We start from the raw sequence: 25,361 nt of genomic DNA on the forward strand, positions 1-25,361 counted from the left end.
ATGAACCTGAAAAGTCAGCAGGCAACCATGTATACGCCCCGTCTTGACAGATGAAGTAGGTACCCCTAGCAGTAAGGAAGGCAGGGGAAGAGTTAGACGGAAACACGTAAGTCTCAATGCACTCACTCCTCCCTAGCTGAGCTCTCGGATTTCTCCCATTTCCTTGCAAACAGACCTGACCTCGGTGAGGCACGACCCAGACCGGAGTGGAGCTTTTACGCTTGCTTTCTCCCAAACTAAGGCGATACTCTGTAGAGTTCCAACTCAAATATACCCGTAATTCATCTCTAGGGTAAGATGGAGTATTATTGACGTCTTTAATCATGTCAATAATTCCCTGGACTAAAGCTTTGTTGGCTGAGTTGTATTTAGTGGAACGTGGTGGACGCGGAGGATAGGTCTCAAGGGCATATGCAAAAATGGTCTGAAGGGCCTGAAATGATCCATTATAGCTAAAAGGCAAAACTAGATAGGGAATGCCTTTATCCATAGTGTGGGGTATCAAGCCACACACCCAGCAGTTTGTAGTGTTAACTACCAGTTGGTGTTGATGCAAGAGCTGTACAAATGTGTTGTTAATAAATTCTGAGCGTCGAGCTTGTTCGTGTTCAGGAAACAAGTGAAAAGAATGCATAGAAGAAACAGTAGAAGTAGCAGGATCAAGGGGAGGTACTGTAGTTACCGGCATAAAAATCAAATGCACACCAAAGACGATTCCACCCACCAACGTTATCAAAACAATTAAAAACGTAACTGCACATTGCATTAGAAAGCATTTGCTGTGAAGAATTCTGTACAGTTTATTTCTGCGAACATAAATTACATTCTCTCGTTGCAGCTCAGGAAGCTCCATCTTCTACAATCCGCTCGCGACCACTGATGATGTGTACGTAGATGAAAATGCCTCTATCAGCCCTGGGAGTTCCCAGAACTAACAGAAAGATCGACCTTGTGTCTGACCCCCGCAGATTCAACTAGGCACACAGCCACAACCCTACGGCTACCCAGACGGCAAGGCAATTTTAAAACAACAAAACAATACAAAGTATTAGCAAACTTCCTGGCTGGAGGCAATGTATCAAAATTCAAGTGTGAAAAATAGGCAGTTTCCTGCTTTATTTGTCCATATTGCGAGATCGTAAATTGTATCTCAGTTTTGCAGGAGCTGTTTGATCTGGAAACAGTGTATTTTCAGCAGGCGTTGCAATGTTCAGGTTCGCAGACGGCAAATGTTCTTTTGATGCAGATGACAAATGTTCAGAGTTTAAAAGAGCAGTTTCAGGAGGAGAGTCAGAGTTCGATGTATCAGTGATTAGTTCTGCATCGCTGAAAGGGATAAACTCGGGGGTTTGTTCAAATTCAGAGACACCGATTCCTTTCTTCACCCAGCTGTCGTAAGGAAGTGGCAGGGGCACACGTTTGACGTGCGTCGTGTGAATCCAGTTCTTCCGTCCGGCCACACGAATAGCAGTTCTCGTCGCCAGTAGCACTTGGAAGGGGCCAACGAATCTGGGTTGGAGATTTTTCGTTCTTGCAAAATTTCTAATGACGACTTGATCCCCAGGTTTCAGCTGATGGCCTGGACTCTCCGGTGGCTTTGGCAATGCATCGAAAACCTGTTGATGAATAAGACTCAATTTAGCAGTCAAGTCGAAAAGGTAATCAATCAACATTGGATATTCCAGCTGTCTGAATTCTTTTGGCCTAGGCACCCCCCAAACATTGGCAGGACGACCAAATACAATCTCATAAGGACTAAGCCCTACTCTAGAATGTACAGTCGCTCTCGTTGATAACAAAGCCAAGGGTAGTGCATCTGGCCAGGACAAACCCGTGGATGCTTGTATTTTAGCAAGTTTCAGTTTGAGGGTGCCATTGTAACCCTCAACTAAACCTGCAGACTGGGGATGGTTCGCACTGTGGAACTTTTGTTTAATCCCTAAACCGGCACACACACTCTGCATAACTTTCCCTACGAACTCACTTCCGTTATCTGACCATACAATCCGTGGCATTCCATACCTAGGGAAATATTCCTTTAGAAGAATTTTGGCAGTGGACAGGGCAGTGTTGTCCTTTAGTGGATATGCTTCGATCCATCTGGAAAAAGCACAGACTACCACTAGGACGTACTTTAGGTTGTTGCAACGATCCATGTGAATGAAGTCTAACTGAATCACTTCAAAGGGGCAAGAAGGAGGAGCGAAGTGACCGGCGGGTGTAGGGATTCCCTTACCAGGATTATGCATCAGGCATACCATACAATTTTTCACCACTCTCTCTGCACACTTACTAATCCCATCATTCTTCCAGACTGGAGCCAACATCTTACAAATCCCTTTAGAACTGATGTGCGCTGCTCCATGCGCCATCGTTACTACTGCAAGCACGTACGCATCTGGTAACATCCAACGCTGTTGTTCCGACAAGTCAATCCAACACCCACTCGAGTCCAATTTACCCGTATTCTCTTTCCATGCGAGCTTTTGCTCCTCAGTCGCCTCTTTCTGAATTTCTTTCACACTTTCCACTGTGTCCTCACACATTCCAGACTCGGAAATCCATCTTGCAGATGTTGCAAAATACATTCTACATATCATATTCCTAGCTGTCTGTTTAGCGGTCTCATCAGCAAAAGCATTCCCACGACCAACATCATCCGTGATTGCTTTATGAGCGCTGCACTTCACAATCGCAACTTCAGTCGGCAAGGTTAGAGATTCCAACAAGTCGTTAACTAGCTGACCATGTTGAATCTTAGTCCCATGGGACGTAATGAAACCTCTCTCTTTCCACAAACGGCCAAAACTATGGGCCACGCCGAACGCATACTGACTATCTGTGAACACATTTACTCTCTTTCCCTTAGCTAAAACACATGCTCTCGTTAGGGCAATTAATTCCGCAGCTTGGGCAGAATTCTGACTCACTCTTGCAGTCTCCACAATCGTACTCAAAGTCGTTACTGCGTAAGCGGCAGTCACATCACCATTCTCCAATTTAAAACACGACCCATCAACATACAACGTGCCATCTGGATCTGACAGCGGAGTGTCTTTTAAATCAATTCGTCCTTTTGTCTCTTCCTCGGTTCTGAAACAGCAATCATGGGGTTCAGAATCACTCGACTCCTGATTGGTCGGCAACAATGTTGCTGGATTCAATACATTGCATCTTTTGATCTGAATATGACTCGCTAACAGTGTCAGCTCATAGCCTGATAATCTAGCACTAGTAAGATGCTGAGTTTTGGTTCGGTTCATGAGTGTATCCACGGCATGAGGAACCATGACCACTAGCATGTTGTTCATCACCAAACCAGCAGATTGTCGAATGGAAGCTGCAGCTGCTGCTGTAGCTCTCAAACAACTAGGTAACGCTCTAGCTACTGGATCTAATGTTGATGAAAAATACGCACAAGGGCGTTGTTTATCACCAAATCTCTGTGTCAGAACACTCAACGCGCAACCTTCTCTTTCGTGGACATAGAGCGTGAATGGCTTACTGTAGTCAGGTGTACCCAACACAGGAGCTGAACACAGTGCATTTCGTAACTCAGAAAAACTCTCCTGACATTCAGCAGACCATGGCACCGGACTCGGAACATTTTTCCCAGTCAAAGCTACCAACGGTTTTGCCAAAAGAGAAAAATTTGGGATCCACTGCCTACAGTATGAGGTAATACCTAAAAAGGCACGTACTTCTCTCTGTGTGCGGGGAACATTCATCTGAGTAATTGCTTTTATTCTCTCTGGGGTCAACTTTCTTCCCTCCTTTGACAAGAGATGACCTAGGTAGGTCATTTCTTGGCAGCAGTATTGCATTTTCGAAGGTGACACCTTGTGATTCAAACTAGACAAATGATGCAATAACGAAATTGTAGCTGCTTTGCAAGTTTCCTTGTCATCGGCAGCCACTAGAAGATCATCTACATATTGCACTAGGGCAGAACCAGGAGGAAGGACAAAGGAATCTAACTGACTTTTTAATGCCTGACTGTAAATGGACGGACTCTCACAATACCCTTGTGGAGCACGTTTAAACCTGAAGCTTCGACCTCCTAGAGAGAAGCCGAAAATATCTCTGCTTTCCTCGGCTATCGGAATGCTGAAAAAGGCATTCTTCAAGTCGATAACTGAAAACCATGTGGCTGTAGCTGGAATCAACGTTAACAATGCAGTAATGTCTGGAACCACAGGAAACTGCGGAACCACAATTTTATTAACCTCCCTAAGATCGATTACAAACCTATACACTGGAGGCTTTGAGGGATCAGTACGTTTTAGAATTGGTAATACAGGACTGTTACAGACATTTCCTCTAGTTTCTTCAACCACACCTTTCTTAATCAAATCTTGCACAATCAATAAAAGTGCACGTTCACCTTCACTAGAGATTTTGTATTGTGGGATTCGTGGAAATTTGACATTCGCTTTCAAAGTAACTACATATGGTGGAATTGGGAGAGAACGCAGCTCTGGTGGGAGCGCATCCATCGACAAGTACATTGGAGAGGTGATTCTTTTACCCAACGTAAGCTGTACTCCTTCCGGAGAACAGTACAATGTCGCATATAGGCGTTTTAACAAGTCTAAACCAAGCAGATTTTCATTACAACCTGTCGTCAAAATCAAGGGTGCTTTCAATTGACACGGTCCAACAGAAATAGACAAAGGACCAGATACGGGGTTGTAAACAGGGGCGCCTGAAAAACCTACAGAAACATTTGTTAAGCCAGACAAAGGTGCGCCAGGGAGTTTCTCATGTATGATAGAACTTTTTGCTGCACCAGTATCCAACAGAAACGGTTCGACTACACCTGATGTTGCTACTGCGACATAAGGCCCACTCTGATCTACTGGAACTGATACTACTCCCTCTCTTTGTCCATGGCTGTCCTAGTATTCAGTTTGTTGAAATCCCTCATCAACTTCACAATATTCTTCAACGTGATACTGTTGAGATCTATTTTGTTGAGCAGATTGACTATTTCGCTGATCAAAATGATTAGAAGGGCGATCATTTGTTTGTGGAGGCATAGCACCTCGTCCTCGACCCCTAGAATTTTGCATGGAACCACCACGACCTCTCTGAGCTGCTGCAGCATTATTCTGCGCTAAGACTGGACATTCATTTTTATAATGACCTTCTTTCTTACAATACGCACACTGGTTCCACTGATATTGCGGCCTCGGTGAACTATAATCTGTCCTTTGATATGAGCCTTGCTATGTATTAGTCTGATTCGTGTGAGGCGGATATGCTTGCTGTAAAAGAACTTTAGTTTTTAAATCTTTCGTCTTCTTTTCTGACTTTTCCTTCTCCTCTTTATCCCTATTTTCATAATACTGGGCAGTTGCAAGTATTTGCGCAGTTGTGGAGACAGCCCACGCACTCTCGGAATCTTTCAATTTATTACTAAGCTCTGGCAGCAGATTGTGTACAAATTTATCAACAAACAGTCTCTGTCCTCCTTCCGTACTCATATCCTGACCACTATGATCCACAAAAGTCTCTTCGAACCTTGTGAAAAAGTCGGAAACACTTTCGTCCTTCTTTTGCCTGCATGCGGACAACTTGTCCCAGTTAACACGCAATGCTGGCATCAGAGTCTTCATTAAGTCAATTATTTTACCGGGTAAATTAGCAATTAGAGGTTCGGGTTTGGAACCACCTGTTTGCTGACCATCTGCCGCAATTATAGCTGCCCAATCACCACCTAGAGCAACTGGATGATTCTCTTTACGAATTTTAGCCCAAATTGGTTGCGGAACTACATTCCCAAATAACATGTCAATGTCCGCTAAGTTCATCACACAAGCTTCAACTGTCTGCGCTAACTCCTTGTAATATCCGGCAGGATTCTTACGTGGATCTGGCAAGGCCTGCTTCACTGCTAACACTTCGGCCTGCTTCCACGGAATGTGTATCCACACTCTCTGGAATTGCGCTGGAGCGGCTGCAATACCAAGGTTTGCATTAGCTTGCACAGCTTCACGCCAAATTGGAGGAACCTCCCTCATTGGATATTGGCGATTCTGCTTAGTACTACGTTTCTCTAACTCCCTCGGTGAACGAAGGGATGGATCATTCCTATAACTTAAAATCAGTTCCATCGCTTCTCTTATATTTTGACCAATTATCGTACCAGCAGCAAACTCTTTCTGAACATTTATTAATTCTTCTAGATTTGACTCAGCGTCATCTTCTTCCAATTCCTCACGCAAAAGAGAGCACATTTCATCGAACACATATCTTTGTGTCGGTTCTTTCCATTGCATAAATGTATCTAATACATCTCTAGTACTATATCTCCTACTCTTTGAAATCCATCTAAGAGCTGTGGAATCTAATATTCCTCATTCCTCAGTACTGGGAAGCTGACTACGTCTCTGCACAGAGTCAGAAGTAGGAGTCTTAATCAGAGTTTTATAAAAGGGAGATAGAATATTAGAGACAGAATCAGTGATTCTCCAACGAACAGAAAGTGGAGTCATAACACTAGCAGAAGCAGAGAATAAAGTAGCAGTTGGGACAGATAGAACAGGATCAGTAGGAGTAGCAGGCAAAGTAGCCTGTGAACTAGCAGGTGTAAGCGATACAGGTAAAGGTAAAGAAACCGGCAACCCTGGAAGAGGAAAATGTGCACTCGAACCAAGAACTTAGGCCTACCAAAAACGAACCAATGTATCGATACCCAAAACTAAACCAAATGATTATCGTAACTAGAACAACCAGTGATAATCTTACGAAACCAAACCAAACCAAGAACTAAGAGGATTATCCAAACAGGAGCAACCCTTACGAAGTAACCAACTAGCAACCACTTAATACTTAACTGAGGCACTGAAGACGTCACCAAGGAGAAACCCGTCACGTCTCGCCGTACTAAGGACTGCACCTCGGGTCCAAGACAGGGCGACGGTCAAGGCAACGGACCACTGCAGCCGTCCTGAACGGGAACCCTCGTGGAAGAGATCGTCGGGCCACTTTTGTGATATGCCGGGATCGATGAAGTGGGGCGCCTCCCTCAGGAATCTTCACACGAAGCTTCTCGAACTCTTCAGGCTTTTGGACCGGTACCGAATGACGTCGCCCCACTGTGGGCGTCAATTGAAGTTCTGGACTTTTTGGTTCCGTCCAGAGGTGTCAGGGATAACACCCGAAGACCCCGGAGTTCTACCTGTCTCGGTGCACAAATAAACAGAAACAAGGGCTTCTCGATGGTGGCGTCAAAGACCAAAGGTTTATTACTGCAGGGACACAGAAGTCACAGAAACTACACACGGGCAGTGTCTAGGAGCCTGTTCGATTTGTACAAAGAGGGTTGCTCCTTATATACTAAATATTGGGCTTGAGGCAAATTCTTTACATGTTAGTACATTCCCAAACCTTTGTGTCCTAAACAAATAAATATTTGGCGTTGCACAGGAATCGTCAACAATATCTGATGTCAAAACATTACGAACGAGGGGTTCCCACTGTTCCATCATAATCCCATGTCAACTTTTTATTCAAGACCCGGACCGCCTCATCGTAAATTTCGTTACCTCCCCCTAATAAAGGCCCAGAAGGAAAGGAGCAGAGCCAGGTGCAGAAGATAGAAAAGCAGGATAAGAGATGTTTGTGGGTCGTAAATGGGCAAGGCTACCAGCTTCGGCCGCCTAATCATGATCAGGCCAACGAACACGAGAACCAGTATAGCAGGACTGGCCTCGGGCAGAGGAGGCAGCTTCTGCCGAGTCATGCAGCCATGGCGTGTTCTGTTCTAAGGTGCACGTGTCACTTGCAAGGTGAATCTCCGGCTAAAGCTTACGTGTCCTTAGGTGAAAAGGGTCACTGCGTGTCCATTGTCTACGTGAGGGCAAGAAACACAAAATGGCTTCCGTGATCTAAGATGGATGCCATGGGTAGATCAGAAATGTGTTCCCGACAGGAGTGCTCTTGCTCGTAGCATAGCGAAAACACCAGGATATGCTAAATGGATCATTTGCGGTTCACTGATACCAAAATTATGTATTTAAGACAATGTTGAAAACACGGGTTCAAATCGTCACGGAACCTCATAACCGTGCTGTTCGCGGCGGTTGGGTCTTCCGTGCTAAGGAATGCGTCTGTCAGTCCAGGGAACGCCCTAAGACCAACCAGAACCATCAACCTAGTGTCTTCGGCTTGCACTCCCAAGTCTTTGCACCGCGACCTTACAGCTGAACCAGGATTGTGGTTTGAAAATCCAAAATCAAAACAGTTCCTCGGAGGAGAGAACACAATTTCAAAAATAGCCAAGAAAGAATTTAATTTTATTTGGCCCACGACTCTTGGTCGCAAATTATAACGGCCTTTACCAGGCAATATCTGATCACGGAAACAAAAGTTCAGGTTCAGAAGTGTCCAAACGATTTGACGGAGGCACAGCTTCTAGCAGAAGATCGTCGCTTTCTCGTTCAGAGTTCGTCCCAATCAAACATGCATCGCTAAAAGGCAGAAAACGAGGCACGGTTTCAGTTTCAGAGTCAGGAATACCATTCTGGAACCAACGGTCGACCGGCAGAGGCAAAGGGGCCCTCTTACAATGTACGCCGTGGATCCAGTTCTTTTTACCACGCACTCGCGCTGCTGATTGCGTGAACAGTAGCACCAGTAAGGTCCAATCCAGCGGGGCTGATCGTTCTTAGTCCGCTGGAAGTTCTTTATCAAAACCCAGGATCCAGGTTCGATAACATGTCCTGGATCTTCAGATGCTTGTGGCAATGTATCATGAACCTGTTGATGCAAAACACGCAATTCAGCCGTCAATTCACAAAGGTAATCAAGCAATACAGGGTGCTCTATTTCACTAAATTTGGTCAGCCGCGGCACTCCCCATATATTTGCCAGGCGACCAAAAACTACTTCATAGGGACTAAGTCCCATTCGTGAATGTACAGTCATTCTTGTTGACAGAAGTGCTAATGGCAAGGCATCGGGCCATTGTAGACCGGAGCTCGCCTGAATCTTGGCCAGTTTCAGCTTAAGGGTGCCATTATAGCATTCTACCAAACCAGCTGATTGGGGGTGATTTGCAGCATGAAATTTGTGACGGATTCCTAAACCATCACACACTCTCTTCATCACTTGACCCACAAATTCACTCCCATTGTCACTCCAGACCATTCTCAGCAAACCGAATCTAGGGAAAAATTCCTTAACAAGGGCTTTAGCTGTGAACAAAGCAGTGTTATCTTTCAGAGGATACGCTTCTACCCATCTCGAAAAGGCACAAACAACCACGAGCACATATTTTAAATTGTTGCACCTCTCCATGTGGATGAAATCAAGCTGCAAAACCTTGAACGGATACGTCGGAGGCGCAAAATGACCAGCTGGAGTTGGAGTTCCCTTACCAGGATTGTACATCAGACAAACCATACAATTCTTAACCAGGTTCTCTGCACACTTAGGAATTCCTGCATTTTGCCATACTGGAGCTAACAACTTACAAATCCCTTTCACACTAATATGAGCCATTCCATGCGCCATCGTAACCACTGGAAGCACATATGCATCGGGTACCATTCATCGCTGATGCTCTGACAACTCAACCCAACAACCATTCGAATCCAATCTACCCTTATTTTCTCTCCATTCATTCAACTCTTTCTCTGTAGCTTCAGCTTGAATGGACTTCACACTCTCTATCGTATCTTCACACATACTTCTATCCGGAACCCATCTCGCCGGACCCGCAACATACATTCGACTCATCACATCTCTCATCGTTTCTTTCGCAACTTCATCTGCAAACGCATTACCACGACCAACATCATCAGTAACTTTCTTATGCGCACTGCATTTCACAATTGCAACTTGCAACGGCAAAGTAAGTGACTCAAGAAGTTCATTCACCAACTGACCATGCTGAATCTTAGTTCCATGCGAAGTCAGGAACCCATGATATTTCCACAAACGTCCAAAACTATGAGCCACACCAAACGCATACAGGCTATCAGTGTACACAGTCACTCGTTTCCCTTTTGACAACACACACGCTCTTGTCAATGCAATCAACTCTGCTGCTTGCGCTGAATTATGTGGGATACGTGCAGCTTCAACAATCGTATGCAAAGTCGTAACAGCATATGCCGCAGTTGTATCACCATTAGGAAGCTTGAAGCACGAACCATCAACCCATAAAATACCATCACACTCTGGAAGAGGAGTGTCCCTAAGGTCTATTCTCCCTTTTGTTTCTTCCTCTGTCCTAAGAAAGCCATCATGCTGTTCAGAAACATCTGTCTCAACTGAAATCGGCAACAACGTAGCTGGATTCAACGTGTTGCATCTCTTTATATGCACATGACTTGCTAAGAGTGTCAACTCGTAACCTGACAACCGAGCACTAGTTAAATGCTGTGTCTTTGTCCTATTTAACAAGGTATACACTGCATGTGGAACCATCACAATCAACGTATTATCCATCACCAAGCCAGCAGACTGTCGAATAGATACAGCCGCTGCTGCTGTAGCTCTCAAACAACTCGGCAACGCTCTAGCTACCGAATCCAAAGTCGACGAAAAATACACACATGGACGTTGCTTATCGCCGAACTGCTGTGTCAAAACTGACAATGCACATCCCTCTCTCTCGTGGACATAGAGTGTAAAAGGCTTACTGGAATCGGGAGTACCCAACACAGGAGCCGAACCCAACGCATCACGCAATTCTGAAAAACTCTTCTGACATTCGTCAGTCCAAGGAATAGGATTTGGAGTATCCTTCACAGTAAGGGCTATCAAAGGCTTTGCAAGAAGCGAAAAATTCGGCATCAATTGTCTACAATACGACATAATACCCAGGAAAGCACGCACTTCTCTCTGTGTCGTTGGCACACTCATTTTCGCAATCGTTTGAATTCGTTCTGGGGTCAATCTTCTTCCCTCCTTCGATAAGAGATGACCTAAGTAGGTCACTTCTTGTCGACAATTCTGCAACTTCGAAAGAGACACCTTATGATGGAAATCAGACAAATGACGTAACAACGACAAAGTAGCCTCTTTACAAATCTCTTCATTGTCAGCAGCAACTAACAAGTCATCAACATACTGAATAAGGGCAGCACCATCAGGTAAAACAAACGTATCAAGCTGTGTTTTCAAAGCCTGACCATAGATCGATGGACTCTCACAATAGCCTTGAGGAGCGCGCTGGAACCGGAAACTTCAGCCTCCTAAAGAGAAGCAAAAATATTCCTACTCTGCTTGGCAATCGGGATGCTGAAGAAAGCATTCTTCAAGTCAATCACCGAAAACCACGTAGCAGAAGCTGGGATCAAAGTCAGTAAAGCAGTGATATCTGGCACAACAGGAAATTACGGAACTACAATCTTATTCACCTCGCGAAGATCGATCACAAACCTATACACAGGCAGTTGTGAAGAATCTATGCGTTTCAGAACAGGCAAAACCGGACTATTGCACACATTACCTCTCGTTTCTTCGATCAAACCTTTCTCAATCAGATCATAGCTAATTGCTAAAAGTGCTCTTTCACCATCACTAGAGATCCGATATTGGGGAATACGTGGCAATCTAGCATTCGCTCTCAGCGTCACAACATATGGTGGAATCTCCAAAAGACCCACATCATTAGGACCAGTAGCCCAAAGAGAATCAGGAAGAGAAGACAATTCAGCTGGAAGTCGATCTTTAGACAAATACATCGGAGAGATCACTCTCTTACCTAATGTAAGCTGTACTCCTGAAGGAGAGTAATGTAATGTCGCATACAATCTTTTCAACAAGTCCAATCCCAACAAGTTCTCGCCACAACCTGTCGTCAGAATAAGGGGTGCTTCGAATTCACAAGGTCCAACAGAAAGAGACAAAGGACTAGAAATCGGATTACTAACTGAGGCGCCAGAAAAACGTACTGAAACATTTGCAAGCCAGTCAAAGGTGCGCCAGGGAGTTTAGAGTGCATAATAGAACTCTTCGCAGCACTAGTATCCAACAGAAAAGGCTCTGACACACCTGATGTAATCACTTCAACATAAGGTCCACTCTGATCTATTGGAACTGAAACAACTCCCTCTCTTTGTCTATGGCTGTCCTAGCAATCATTACCATCCATATTCTCACCTTCTACATAGTAGTCGTCCGCATAGTACTAAGCCGTCCTACCAGACGCACCATTCTGCTGATCAAAACTATTCATCGAATTCTGTGGAGGCAAGGAAGGCACATTCTGAGGAAACACACCACGTCCTCTACCTCTAGGAGCTTGCTGAACACCTCGACCTCTCACACCAGAAGCACCATTCGTGCACTGTAACAGAACCGGACAACTACTCTTGAAATGACCCTCTTCTTTACAATACGCACACTGATTAGGGCCTACCGGAAAACGCTGTTGAGAAGACTCGAACCTTTGCGAGTTTCTCTGATACTGCTGAGGTTGCTGATAATCGCGCTGATTATTACGAGGCGGATATGCTTGCTGCAAAAGAACCTTCGTCTTTAACTCTTTGGTCTTCTTGTCGGCTCTATCTTTCTCATCCTTATCCCTATTCTCGTAATATTGTGCAGTAGCCAATATTTGTGCCGACGAAGAAACAGCCCAAGAACTCTCAGAATCCTTCAACTTCTTGCACAAATCTGGAAGCAAATTATACACAAACTTATCGACAAACAACCGTTGACCACCTTCCGTACTCATGTCCTGACCACTATGGTCGATAAACGTTTCTTCAAACCTAGTGAAGAAATCAGACACACTTTTGTCTTTTTTCTGTTTACAGGCAAACAATTTGTCCCAGTTTACTCGCATAGCAGGCATCAAAGACTTCATGTAATTAATAATCCTACCAGGGAGCTCTGCAACTAAAGGCGCAGGTTTAGCATCACCAACTTGTCGGACATCTGCAGCACCAATATTAGCCCATGTATCACCTAACTCTTGCGCATGATCCGTATGACAAATCAGTCCCCATAAAGGCTGTGGAACCACATTTCCAAACAACATGTCTGTGTCGGCTAAATTCATAATACATGAATCGGCACTCTGTGATAATTCCTTATAGTACCCTGCAGGATTTTTACGTGGATCAGGCAAAGTCTGCTTAAGGGCCAAAACTTCAGCTCGCTTCCATGGAACATGTACCCAAACACGCTGAAAATGAGCCGGTACGGCTTGAATAGCATTAGCGACATCAGCCTGAACTGCCTCTTTCCATACCAGAGGAACCTCTCTCATTGGATATTGTAGCACTTTTCTCCTAACAGAAGGATCAGGCTCAAACAACGGCTGAGAAGGAGACTCACTCCTAAACGATAACAATGTCGCAACTGCTCTTTCAACGTCGAAACCCACTATAGTTCCCTTCGCAAACCCGGACTGTACATGGAACAACTCAGGCGGAGTCTGTCCCAAATCACTATCTTCCCATTCTTCACGAAGGAAAGTACACATCTTCTCGAAAACATATCTCTGCTTCGGTTCTTCCCATTGACGGAAGACATCCATAACAGACTCTAAATCATATCTTAAAGGAATAGTAACCCATTTACGTACTAAATGATCCAATACTTCCCGCTCATCGGGACCAGGCAGTTGGCTACGCAACTGTGTACGTGCCGAAACTGGGGTCATACCTAATGACCCAAAGAGAGGAGAAAAGAGACCAGTGACAGTATCAGTCATTCTCTGTCGAACAGAAGGAGAAGTTTGGATATTTGGAAGGGTATTTCTAAAGCGCAGACGTTCGCTCCGGAAGGAGCATCATGGCGCTATAAATCCTGTCACCAGTTCACGGAGTGAAGGGGGGGGGGGCTAGATGGCAGCTTTAGACCAGTCGTCGGGAAGATTGAAAATCCACGTTTTGAGGAGCTTCCTAAAAGGCTTCTCGACTGTCTGAAGCCTGAGATGCCTTGGCATGCTGTTCCAGGCTCTAATAGCCAGGGTGCTGAGAGTTTTTCCGCCTTTGGATTTCAGATTGAATTTAGTGGGGGTCATGAGGTTATCTTGTGAAGATCTGAGGGAGCGGCACAGAGTATAGTGAGGGAAGCGTCTAGACAAGTAGGACGGACCGGATTTGTTGAAGGCTCGGAAGGATACAATGAGAATTTTGAAGAGTATTCTCTTGTGCAAGGGGAGCCAATGTAAGGTTTTAAGGGCTGTGGAGATTGAAGATTTGCGTGGAAGTTTTAAGACAAGACGGGCGGCAGTGTGCAGGACACTTTGCAGTTTCGAGAGAGTGGACTTTTTGGTCCCTGCCAGAAGCCCATTGCAGTAGTCCACTCGAGAGAGTATAAGGGCTACCGCCACAGTTTTTCTGGAGTCAAGCGGGAGGAAATCAAAAAACTTTCTCAGGGACTTTATTATGCCGAAGCATTTTCCGGCTACGGTCGAAACATGGAGATCGAAAGAGAGCTCGGAGTCAAAAAGGACCCCGAGGTTTCTGGCCGATGAAACTGTCTGAGGTGGAGCAGCAGAATTGTCAGGCCACCACAGGGCAGGGCAAAAAGAGGCACTCTTTCCGATGGGAAGGATCTCGGTTTTATTCGAGTTGCAGCGAAGATGGTTAGCGTCCATCCATTGGAAGACTGCTGTGAGGCAGTGTTTCAGATTGAGCTCTGCCATATTGGAATTGTCGTCTAGGGGGATGATAAGCTGAGTATCGTCGGCATAGGAGGTGACGGTTATGCCGAACGATTCTATAAGGGTAAGAAGAGGGATAAGATAGATATTGAAGAGGAGGGGACTTAGGATGGAACCCTGGGGAACTCCACAGGACACCTTTTTCTCATTAGAATGGAAGGGGCCAAGGGTGACAGTTTGGTACCTGTCGCTGAGGAAAGAACTAATCCAAGATAGGGCAGAGTTGGTAACGCCGATGTCCATGAGTCTATTAATCAGAATGGAGTGGGAAATGGTGTCGAAAGCTGCCGTGAGGTCAAGAAGGATCAAAATGGCCTTCTTCCTTTGATCTTGAAGGATTTTGATGGTATCGGTCAGTTCGATCAGGGCAGTTTCGGTAGAATGTTTAGACCGGAATCCGGATTGCTGGGGATGAAGTAGGTTATGAGAATCCAGAAAGGTCTTGAGCTCCTTGTGGACTAACTGTTCAGTTATTTTACCCAGTGCGGGTAGCAGGGTAATAGGGCGGAGGTTGGTCAAGTCTGAAGGGGGTTTGTTCGACTTTTTCATGAGTGGCTTAACCACACCTTTTTTCCAAGAGAGGGGAACAGAACCGGATTTGAGGGATAGATTGATTATTGCATTGATGGAGGGGTTGACTTCATCAATGATGAGGTGAAGAATCTTTGGTGGACAAGGGTCTGAGGGGGAGCCAGATTTGCAGGAGAGGATCGCTTCTCTGGTCTGAGACAAAGTCACCGGAGTAAAGCTTTTAAGACTGTTAGCAGTCGGGCAAGATTGATCCAGATCCGGGATTGAGTGAACAGGGGGGGGAGGGGGGAATTTTTTATGGATGGAGGTGATTTTATCTTCAAAGTAGTCGGAAATCTTATCACAAAGTTCTTGAGATGGGGGGATTTCCGGTTGGAGAGCTTTAGGTTTGGTAAAGGATTTTACTATTGCAAAGAGGGTTTTTTGCTTTTGGCTGGCATCCTTAATGGCGTTTAAATAGTAAGTTTTTTTAGCTGATTTGATAGTTGAAAGATAGATTTTCCTCTGTAGGATGTAATTGCTACGATCGCCATTATCGTAGGTTCTGCGCCATTTCCGTTCCGCTTTCCTGCAGAGGAGGTGTGCGGCTGTTAGATCAGGCGTGTACCAGGGGGCTTTGATTTTAGTTTTCTTCAAAGCACTGTCCTGTTGATTGGGTGGGCATCGTTTTGTAATTTCTTGAGAGAGCCAGTTATTAAGACAGACTGCATCTCTGTCGATGTTACCAGAGGGAGAGGGGGCATTGGTTGGGGAAAAGGGATGAAGAATAAGGTTTTTCTGGACAGTTGACAGAAGTTGACAGAAGAACAGGAGACAAGGCAGACTGAGAGGAAACCAACGTAGGAACAGTAGCAGACGAAGTAGCAAGTACAGGAGACAAAGTCGTAGGAGTTGGAGACGGAACAGGTAGCAAAGTCGGCGGCCCTTGAGCAGGCTGCGCCAAAGGAATAGGAGCCAACTGAAGAGGAGCTGGCGGTTGTAGAACAACAGGAGGCAAAGCAACCGGAGGTTGCGCAACTAAAGGTTGCGGAGGTGCTGTAGCAATCTGCACATAAGGGGGTGGCGAACTCAACAAATGTGACATCAAAGGATCTTTCTCAAGGTCCTTCCTTGCACCTTGCTGATGAGGTGGCAAAGCTGGATAACACTTATCAATCGCCATTTTACGTTGCCTGTGAAACTGCTCACTCGCTTGTTCTTCTTCGTTATCTTTAAACTGTATAACAGCTTGCATTATCGAAATACCTTTCTCTCTTTTATTTCTTTTCGCTAACTTAATTTCTTTCTGTTTGGCTTCCTTTCGCCAGAGGCGGAAAGAGTCAAACATCGCCGGCCGGGCTTTCTTCTTGAAAAGTTTAACTTCTAAATTATCTAAAATCTCTGTGTCATAACTACCATATTGGGGCCACTTTAGGACACCATCCTTCCTGGTATATCTAATTCATACTTCATTATACGTGATAGGGCCCACGCCATGTTTTAAATAGAGCTCATAGGTCGGAGTTCCAATCGGAGGCACCGGACACGAGTTCTCCAATCGGGAATCCCTATTACAACCACAACAAAATATCCTTCCAAGTCTGCTAAGATCAGGCATCTTCGCTCACTAGTCTAGCTTCAAACTTCAAGGGAATATTGAATACGATAGCCTAGTGAAAACACAAGTCCCTCGGCTTTGGAGCTTGCAAGTCCCAAATCAAAGATCCCAAGGGGATACCCAAAACAAAACTAAGGACTGGGAGACGCACCACTCATACTTAACTGAAATATCGATGACGTCGCCAGAAGACCCGTCTATTGTCTCACTCTACAAATCATCAAATGGCTCCAAGACAGGGCGACAGTCAGGGCAGCAGTCCTTCATAGCCGGCGGAAAGCGGGGAACCTCGCAGCAAAGACTTTCGGACCACAACGACATACAGGGGTCGATGAAGTGGCAGGCCTTCCTCCAGAATTTTCACACAAAGCTCCTCACGATCTTCTGGCTTGAACCGGTACCACTGAAGTTGCCCCACGTTGGGCGCCAACTGAAGAACCGGGTTTTAGAACCCAGCGGCGCGCCCAAAGTCTTCGGGTCCACCTGTCTTAGAATACAGAGACACAGGATACTTCTCGGTGATGTCAAAGACCAAGTTTATTGGCTGCAACCAGGAACAGAGGTCTACGAAGCACAACAAGGGTGGTTCGTCAGAGACTGTACAATTTTCGTATTGCGAGACATCGTCTTTTATGCCAAAAATCACATTCCTGACTAGCATCAATTACCTACGAACTGTCCAATCACACAGTGACATTTCAAAAGGTATCGCATAACGACAAGCCCACTTTCAGTTGTCCAGCCCACCATAAATGACAAGGCAAAATCCAACATTCTTGCTCGAACAGGCCGGACAAACCCATATGAAAAGGACCCAAACCATAAATAGGCCATAAAAGAAGGAACAGAAACAGATGAGAAGCAAGATAGAAGGGTGTGTGCGTTTACCATAAACTCAGCAATGTCCTGTTCTTTGATCTCTATCTGACCGGCTGCCTAACAAGGAACTGGCTCAACAAGATCAGCTCGGGGCAATGGAGTCAGTTCGCTCAGGTCACACCGAAATCAGCTAAAGGTGTACGTGTCCCAAAGACTCGTTCGGCGGCAGTCATCGGCCTATGTGAGGGCAACCACAAAATGGCTGCCGTTTCACAAAATGCAACCCGAAGGTTCGAACGAAATCCCTAAATATACAGTGTATCCATCAATCGAACATGACTAAAACACTCGTACATACCGCACTTGTCATTTGCGGACCGCTGATACCAAAATCGTCTTGATACGACGACCTTTATTGAACGGGTTCAGAATCACGGAACCTCAGTCAGACTGATTTGCATATAGCCATGTCTGAACTGGGGTGGCAGAGTGGGCTAAAGAACTGTGATGGATTAAACCCATATCTTTTGACAGGGTGTGAGTATTTGATTGATTCAGATGCTCCGTCCATCACCACCCCCTTTTGTACCGCTTTTGGCCGCCATAAGTGTGGCAGGGTATGATCAGACGTGAGTCCCTTGCTCACTTTGCCACTGGATTCAAGCAAGCCGGGCTGAAGACAGCTGGAATGGCAGAAACCGGTCCTCGGAAGCTTGTTTCCGGTCCAGGGAAGACATGGCTTGGCAGTTCGGGCTGGACTGTTCCCATGAGGCACAGGGTCAGACTGATTTGCATATAGCCGTGTCTGAACTGGGGTGGCAGAGTAGACTAAAGAACGGTGATGGATTAAACCCAGATTTTTTGACTGGGTGTGAGTGTTTGATTGATTCAGATGCTCCATCCATCACCATCCCCTTTTGTACCGCTTTTGGCCGCCATAAGTGTGGCAGGGTATGCTCAGACGTGAATCCCTTGCTCACTTTGTCACTGGATTCAAGCAAGCCGGGCTGAAGACGGCTGGAATGCCAGAAACCGGTCCTCGGAAGCTTGTTTCCGGTCCAGGGAAGACATGGCTTGGCAGTTCGGGCTGGACTGCTCCCATGAGGCACAGGGTCAGACTGATTTGCATATAGCCATGTCTGAAGTGGGGTGGCAGAGTGGGCTAAAGAACGGTGATGGATTAAACCCAGATCTTTTGACTTGGTGTGAGTGTTTGATTGATTCAGATGCTCCGTCCATCACCACTCCCTTTTGTACCGCTTTTGGCCGCCATAAGTGTGGCAGGGTATGCTCAGACGTGAGTCCCTTGCTCACTTTGCCACTGGATTCAAGCAAGCTTGGCTGAAGACGGCTGGAATGCCAGAAACCGGTCCATGAAAGCTTGTTTCCGGTCCAGGGAAGACATGGCTTGGCAGTTCGGGTTGGACTGTTCCCATGAGGCACAGGGTCAGACTGATTTGCATATAGCCATATCTGAACTTGGGTGGCAGAGTGAGCTAAAGAACGGTGATGGATTAAACCCAGATCTTTTGACTGGGTGTGAGTGTTTGATTGATTCAGATGCTCCGTCCATCACCACCCCCTTTTGTACCACTTTTGGCCGCCATAAGTGTGGCAGGGTATGCTCAGACGTGAGTCCCTTGCTCACTTTGCCACTCGACTCAAGCAAGCCGGGCTGAAGACGGCTGGAATGCCAGAAACCGGTCTTCGGAAGCCTGTTTCCGGTCCAGGGAAGACTTGGCTTGGCAGTTCGGGCTGGACTGTTCCCATGAGGCACAGGGTCAGACTGATTTGCATATAGCCATGTCTGAACTGGGGTGGCAGAGTAGACTAAAGAACGGTGATGGATTAAACCCAGATTTTTTGACTGGGTGTGAGTGTTTGATTGATTCAGATGCTCCGTCCATCACCACCCCCTTTTGTACCGCTTTTGGCCGCCATAAGCGTGGCAGGGTATGCTCAGACGTGAGTCCCTTGCTCACTTTGCCACTGGATTCAAGCAAGCCGGGCTGAAGACGGCTGGAATGCCAGAAACCGGTCCTCGGAAGCTTGTTTCCGGTCCAGGGAAGACATGGCTTGGCAGTTCGGGCTGGACTGTACCCATGAAGCACAGGGTCAGACTGATTTGCATATAGCCATGTCTGAACTGGGGTGGCAGAGTGGGCTAAAGAACGGTGATGGATTAAACCCAGATCATTTGACTGGGTTGGAGTGTTTGATTGATTCAGATGCTCCGTCCATCACCACCCCCTTTTGTACCACTTTTGGCCGCCATAAGTGTGGCAGGGTATGCTCAGACGTGAGTCCCTTGCTCACTTTGCCACTGGATTCAAGCAAGCCGGGCTGAAGACGGCTGGAATGCCAGAAACCGGTCCTCGGAAGCTTGTTTCCGGTCCAGGGAAGACATGGCTTGGCAGTTCGGGCTGGACTGTTCCCATGAGGCACAGGGTCAGACTGATTTGCATATAGCCATGTCTGAACTGGGGTGGCAGAGTGGGCTAAAGAACGGTGATGGATTAAACCCAGATCTTTTGACTGGGTGTGAGTGTTTGATTGATTCAGATGCTCCGTCCATCACCACCCCCTTTTGTACCGCAAAACACGAATGTGGCAGTCCTTTTGATAGGTTGAGTTTTTCGCATGCAATTTATAGGCAACAGTGAGAAAAACAAGCATAAGCTGGAGAGAAAATACTGAATCAGTAATCAGAAGTACCAGCTTTCTCCATCACTATTTAGCAGGGTAGCACAAAGAAATAATAACTTTGCATCCCTGCACCTCACTGTGTGATGTTTCTCTTTCAAGTTTATGCTATTGTGTACACTTAGTACTGCCCTGATTGAATAATGTTTAAATTGGATATGCAGAATCTAGGACATAATATTTTAGGCGAGATACTATGAATGGTATAACAAATAGTGTAGTGTGGTTTATGGGCCTCTTTCTGCGTGCATGTTATGTTAGCATGGCTTATTAGAAGTTTAAGCGCCATTTTTCCTTTTTGCTGCTTTTTGCACACGACACTGCTTGACTGTTTTTGCTGAGTTAGCTTACACGACGGTCTATACATGAGAAAAGGTTTGTTCTTCGACATCTCTAGACATACATAGTGTCACCAGTCTGTACAGTGAATGCTGAGCGACAAGGTTATCATAACGTACGAACCTGTTTATCGGCGTGTCCATATAACACATTTTAGACACAACAATTTGGCATGTGCAAGCCGAGTAGGATTCTGGCGCCTTTATCATAGCACACTTGCCAGAATTGAACACACTTGGAAGATTTCAGGCATGCAGAGAGACTAACCGATCCTGATGTAATTTACACTTACTGAGCGGACAGGTAAATGGGGTCCCCCTAAGAAAGCTCAAGAGACCTTCTATAGTTTTATAATACATAATTCCTAGATAGGCAGAGTGGGCTAAAGAACTGTGATGGATTAAACCCATATCTTTTGACAGGGTGTGAGTATTTGATTGATTCAGATGCTCCGTCCATCACCACCCCTTTTTGTACCGCTTTTGGCCGCCATAAGTGTGGCAGGGTATGATCAGACGTGAGTCCCTTGCTCACTTTGCCACTGGATTCAAGCAAGCCGGGCTGAAGACAGCTGGAATGGCAGAAACCGGTCCTCGGAAGCTTGTTTCCGGTCCAGGGAAGACATGGCTTGGCAGTTCGGGCTGGACTGTTCCCATGAGGCACAGGGTCAGACTGATTTGCATATAGCCATGTCTGAACTGGGGTGGCAGAGTAGACTAAAGAACGGTGATGGATTAAACCCAGATTTTTTGACTGGGTGTGAGTGTTTGATTGATTCAGATGCTCCATCCATCACCATCCCCTTTTGTACCGCTTTTGGCCGCCATAAGTGTGGCAGGGTATGCTCAGACGTGAATCCCTTGCTCACTTTGTCACTGGATTCAAGCAAGCCGGGCTGAAGACGGCTGGAATGCCAGAAACCGGTCCTCGGAAGCTTGTTTCCGGTCCAGGGAAGACATGGCTTGGCAGTTCGGGCTGGACTGCTCCCATGAGGCACAGGGTCAGACTGATTTGCATATAGCCATGTCTGAAGTGGGGTGGCAGAGTGGGCTAAAGAACGGTGATGGATTAAACCCAGATCTTTTGACTTGGTGTGAGTGTTTGATTGATTCAGATGCTCCGTCCATCACCACTCCCTTTTGTACCGCTTTTGGCCGCCATAAGTGTGGCAGGGTATGCTCAGACGTGAGTCCCTTGCTCACTTTGCCAATGGATTCAAGCAAGCTTGGCTGAAGACGGCTGGAATGCCAGAAACCGGTCCATGAAAGCTTGTTTCCGGTCCAGGGAAGACATGGCTTGGCAGTTCGGGTTGGACTGTTCCCATGAGGCACAGGGTCAGACTGATTTGCATATAGCCATATCTGAACTTGGGTGGCAGAGTGGGCTAAAGAACGGTGATGGATTAAACCCAGATCTTTTGACTAGGTGTGAGTGTTTGATTGATTCAGATGCTCCGTCCATCACCACCCCCTTTTGTACCACTTTTGGCCGCCATAAGTGTGGCAGGGTATGCTCAGACGTGAGTCCCTTGCTCACTTTGCCACTCGACTCAAGTAAGCCGGGCTGAAGACGGCTGGAATGCCAGAAACCGGTCCTCGGAAGCCTGTTTCCGGTCCAGGGAAGACTTGGCTTGGCAGTTCGGGCTGGACTGTTCCCATGAGGCACAGGGTCAGACTGATTTGCATATAGCCATGTCTGAACTGGGGTGGCAGAGTAGACTAAAGAACGGTGATGGATTAAACCCAGATTTTTTGACTGGGTGTGAGTGTTTGATTGATTCAGATGCTCCGTCCATCACCACCCCCTTTTGTACCGCTTTTGGCCGCCATAAGCGTGGCAGGGTATGCTCAGACGTGAGTCCCTTGCTCACTTTGCCACTGGATTCAAGCAAGCCGGGCTGAAGACGGCTGGAATGCCAGAAACCGGTCCTCGGAAGCTTGTTTCCGGTCCAGGGAAGACATGGCTTGGCAGTTCGGGCTGGACTGTACCCATGAAGCACAGGGTCAGACTGATTTGCATATAGCCATGTCTGAACTGGGGTGGCAGAGTGGGCTAAAGAACGGTGATGGATTAAACCCAGATCATTTGACTGGGTTGGAGTGTTTGATTGATTCAGATGCTCCGTCCATCACCACCCCCTTTTGTACCACTTTTGGCCGCCATAAGTGTGGCAGGGTATGCTCAGACGTGAGTCCCTTGCTCACTTTGCCACTGGATTCAAGCAAGCCGGGCTGAAGACGGCTGGAATGCCAGAAACCGGTCCTCGGAAGCTTGTTTCCGGTCCAGGGAAGACATGGCTTGGCAGTTCGGGCTGGACTGTTCCCATGAGGCACAGGGTCAGACTGATTTGCATATAGCCATGTCTGAACTGGGGTGGCAGAGTGGGCTAAAGAACGGTGATGGATTAAACCCAGATCTTTTGACTGGGTGTGAGTGTTTGATTGATTCAGATGCTCCGTCCATCACCACCCCCTTTTGTACCGCAAAACACGAATGTGGCAGTCCTTTTGATAGGTTGAGTTTTTCGCATGCAATTTATAGGCAACAGTGAGAAAAACAAGCATAAGCTGGAGAGAAAATACTGAATCAGTAATCAGAAGTACCAGCTTTCTCCATCACTATTTAGCAGGGTAGCACAAAGAAATAATAACTTTGCATCCCTGCACCTCACTGTGTGATGTTTCTCTTTCAAGTTTATGCTATTGTGTACACTTAGTACTGCCCTGATTGAATAATGTTTAAATTGGATATGCAGAATCTAGGACATAATATTTTAGGCGAGATACTATGAATGGTATAAAAAATAGTGTAGTGTGGTTTATGGGCCTCTTTCTGCGTGCATGTTATGTTAGCATGGCTTATTAGAAGTTTAAGCGCCATTTTTCCTTTTTGCTGCTTTTTGCACACGACACTGCTTGACTGTTTTTGCTGAGTTAGCTTACACGACGGTCTATACATGAGAAAAGGTTTGTTCTTCGACATCTCTAGACATACATAGTGTCACCAGTCTGTACAGTGAATGCTGAGCGACAAGGTTATCATAACGTACGAACCTGTTTATGGGCGTGTCCATATAACACATTTTAGACACAACAATTTGGCATGTGCAAGCCGAGTAGGATTCTGGCGCCTTTATCATAGCACACTTGCCAGAATTGAACACACTTGGAAGATTTCAGGCATGCAGAGAGACTAACCGATCCTGATGTAATTTACACTTACTGAGCGGACAGGTAAATGGGGTCCCCCTAAGAAAGCTCAAGAGACCTTCTATAGTTTTATAATACATAATTCCTAGATAGGGAGTGTGCTTTAAATAGGCGCTTATATCACCTGTTTGCACTATCATTGTAATATGATTCCTCCTTTTGCATTTTATGGAATTGTAACCATGCTGACCGTATTATTCTTAGTAATATGTATGCTTATGTTGATTAAAATACTGTGCCTGAGATCACGTTGTTAAAATAAACATTTTAACCTTAACGTGTCTCTATTTTACTCCTGTTGTGGACTGGTATGAATGTATAACAAAAGAGTGTTCGCACTTCCCACCATTCCTGAGATGGTTCTAAGTCATATGTTCTAGGTAGTCTAATCATTGCTTTCTTTGCTATAGGACGAAGAGCTTATGTGACACTGATTGCTAGTCTGGTACGGGATTTTGGGTACTAAGGTGAGTTTTGGCACACCCTAATTCACTGAGGTCCTAAGTCTCTGTTCACAGTTCTGTGTTTGCGCAGAATCCCTGTGTGGGTCTATTGTGAGACACTTGAGTAGTGCTTATATCAGTCTACAAACCCCTCACTATAGTTTCCGGTTGAAGGTAGTGACAGATAAAAATCCTACCTATATTTGCATAGGTTGTTTCAAGCTTGGTCATTCTCAAAGGTTTCTTCTTTGAATTACTACCCAGTTGTGCGTCATAGTATTGTACTCTATTACTGTTTCGATATGGCTGCGGTTGATATCCCGGCACACAGTCGTGTAGCTGTGCATAATCATTTGCAGGAATACCTTGTTTCTCTAGCGGGACAGGATAAAGAAAAAAGTATAACTAATCCTGACTTAACCCTTCAGAAATAAAGATACCCATCAGTTACCACACAATACCGCCCTTCATCATTTGGGACTCTTTGTGGATCATACCATCTGTGAGAAATAAGTGATGCATGAAGACTAGATGGAATGCTCTTCATCCACATCGTCCTACCCACTTACTGTGTAAATAAAAATGGCAGGCACTGCCCTTTCGGCACCTCCCCAGTCGGCACAGATGCCGGCGAGAAGTACGGACGGACAGGTAAGAGCGTCCCGTGCCTATCATACTCTCTATAGCTGCTCTAGACACGCCACTTTTAAACACGACCTTGGCATTTCGGCAATTATGCTAAGTGATCGGGACATGTTGACGAAAGTTTCCTCATGGAAGTCTGTTAATACCTTTGACTGCATGCCTCACTCCTTTTGCTGGGGGCTGTAAATATTATATACATAAGAACGGCTCGTCATTCTTTACAGGCCACAATTCTATTTTGACATATAAACACACTGACGACCGCGATGTGTTCTTGAGGTCAACTATCAGTCTATTAGTATGAGATGATCACCATATAGAATTGGATTTTTATTTATTTTTTTATTTATTTTAGGTTTTTCTAAAGCGCGTAGTCACCCAGAAGGTATCCCAGCGCTGAACCTCTTACTCACAGGGGGGAGAAAGTCGGGAGGGAAAAT

This window comes from Lissotriton vulgaris, chromosome 1_1, assembly GCF_964263255.1.
Source record: "Lissotriton vulgaris chromosome 1_1, aLisVul1.2, whole genome shotgun sequence".
Classification (NCBI taxonomy): domain Eukaryota; kingdom Metazoa; phylum Chordata; class Amphibia; order Caudata; family Salamandridae; genus Lissotriton; species Lissotriton vulgaris.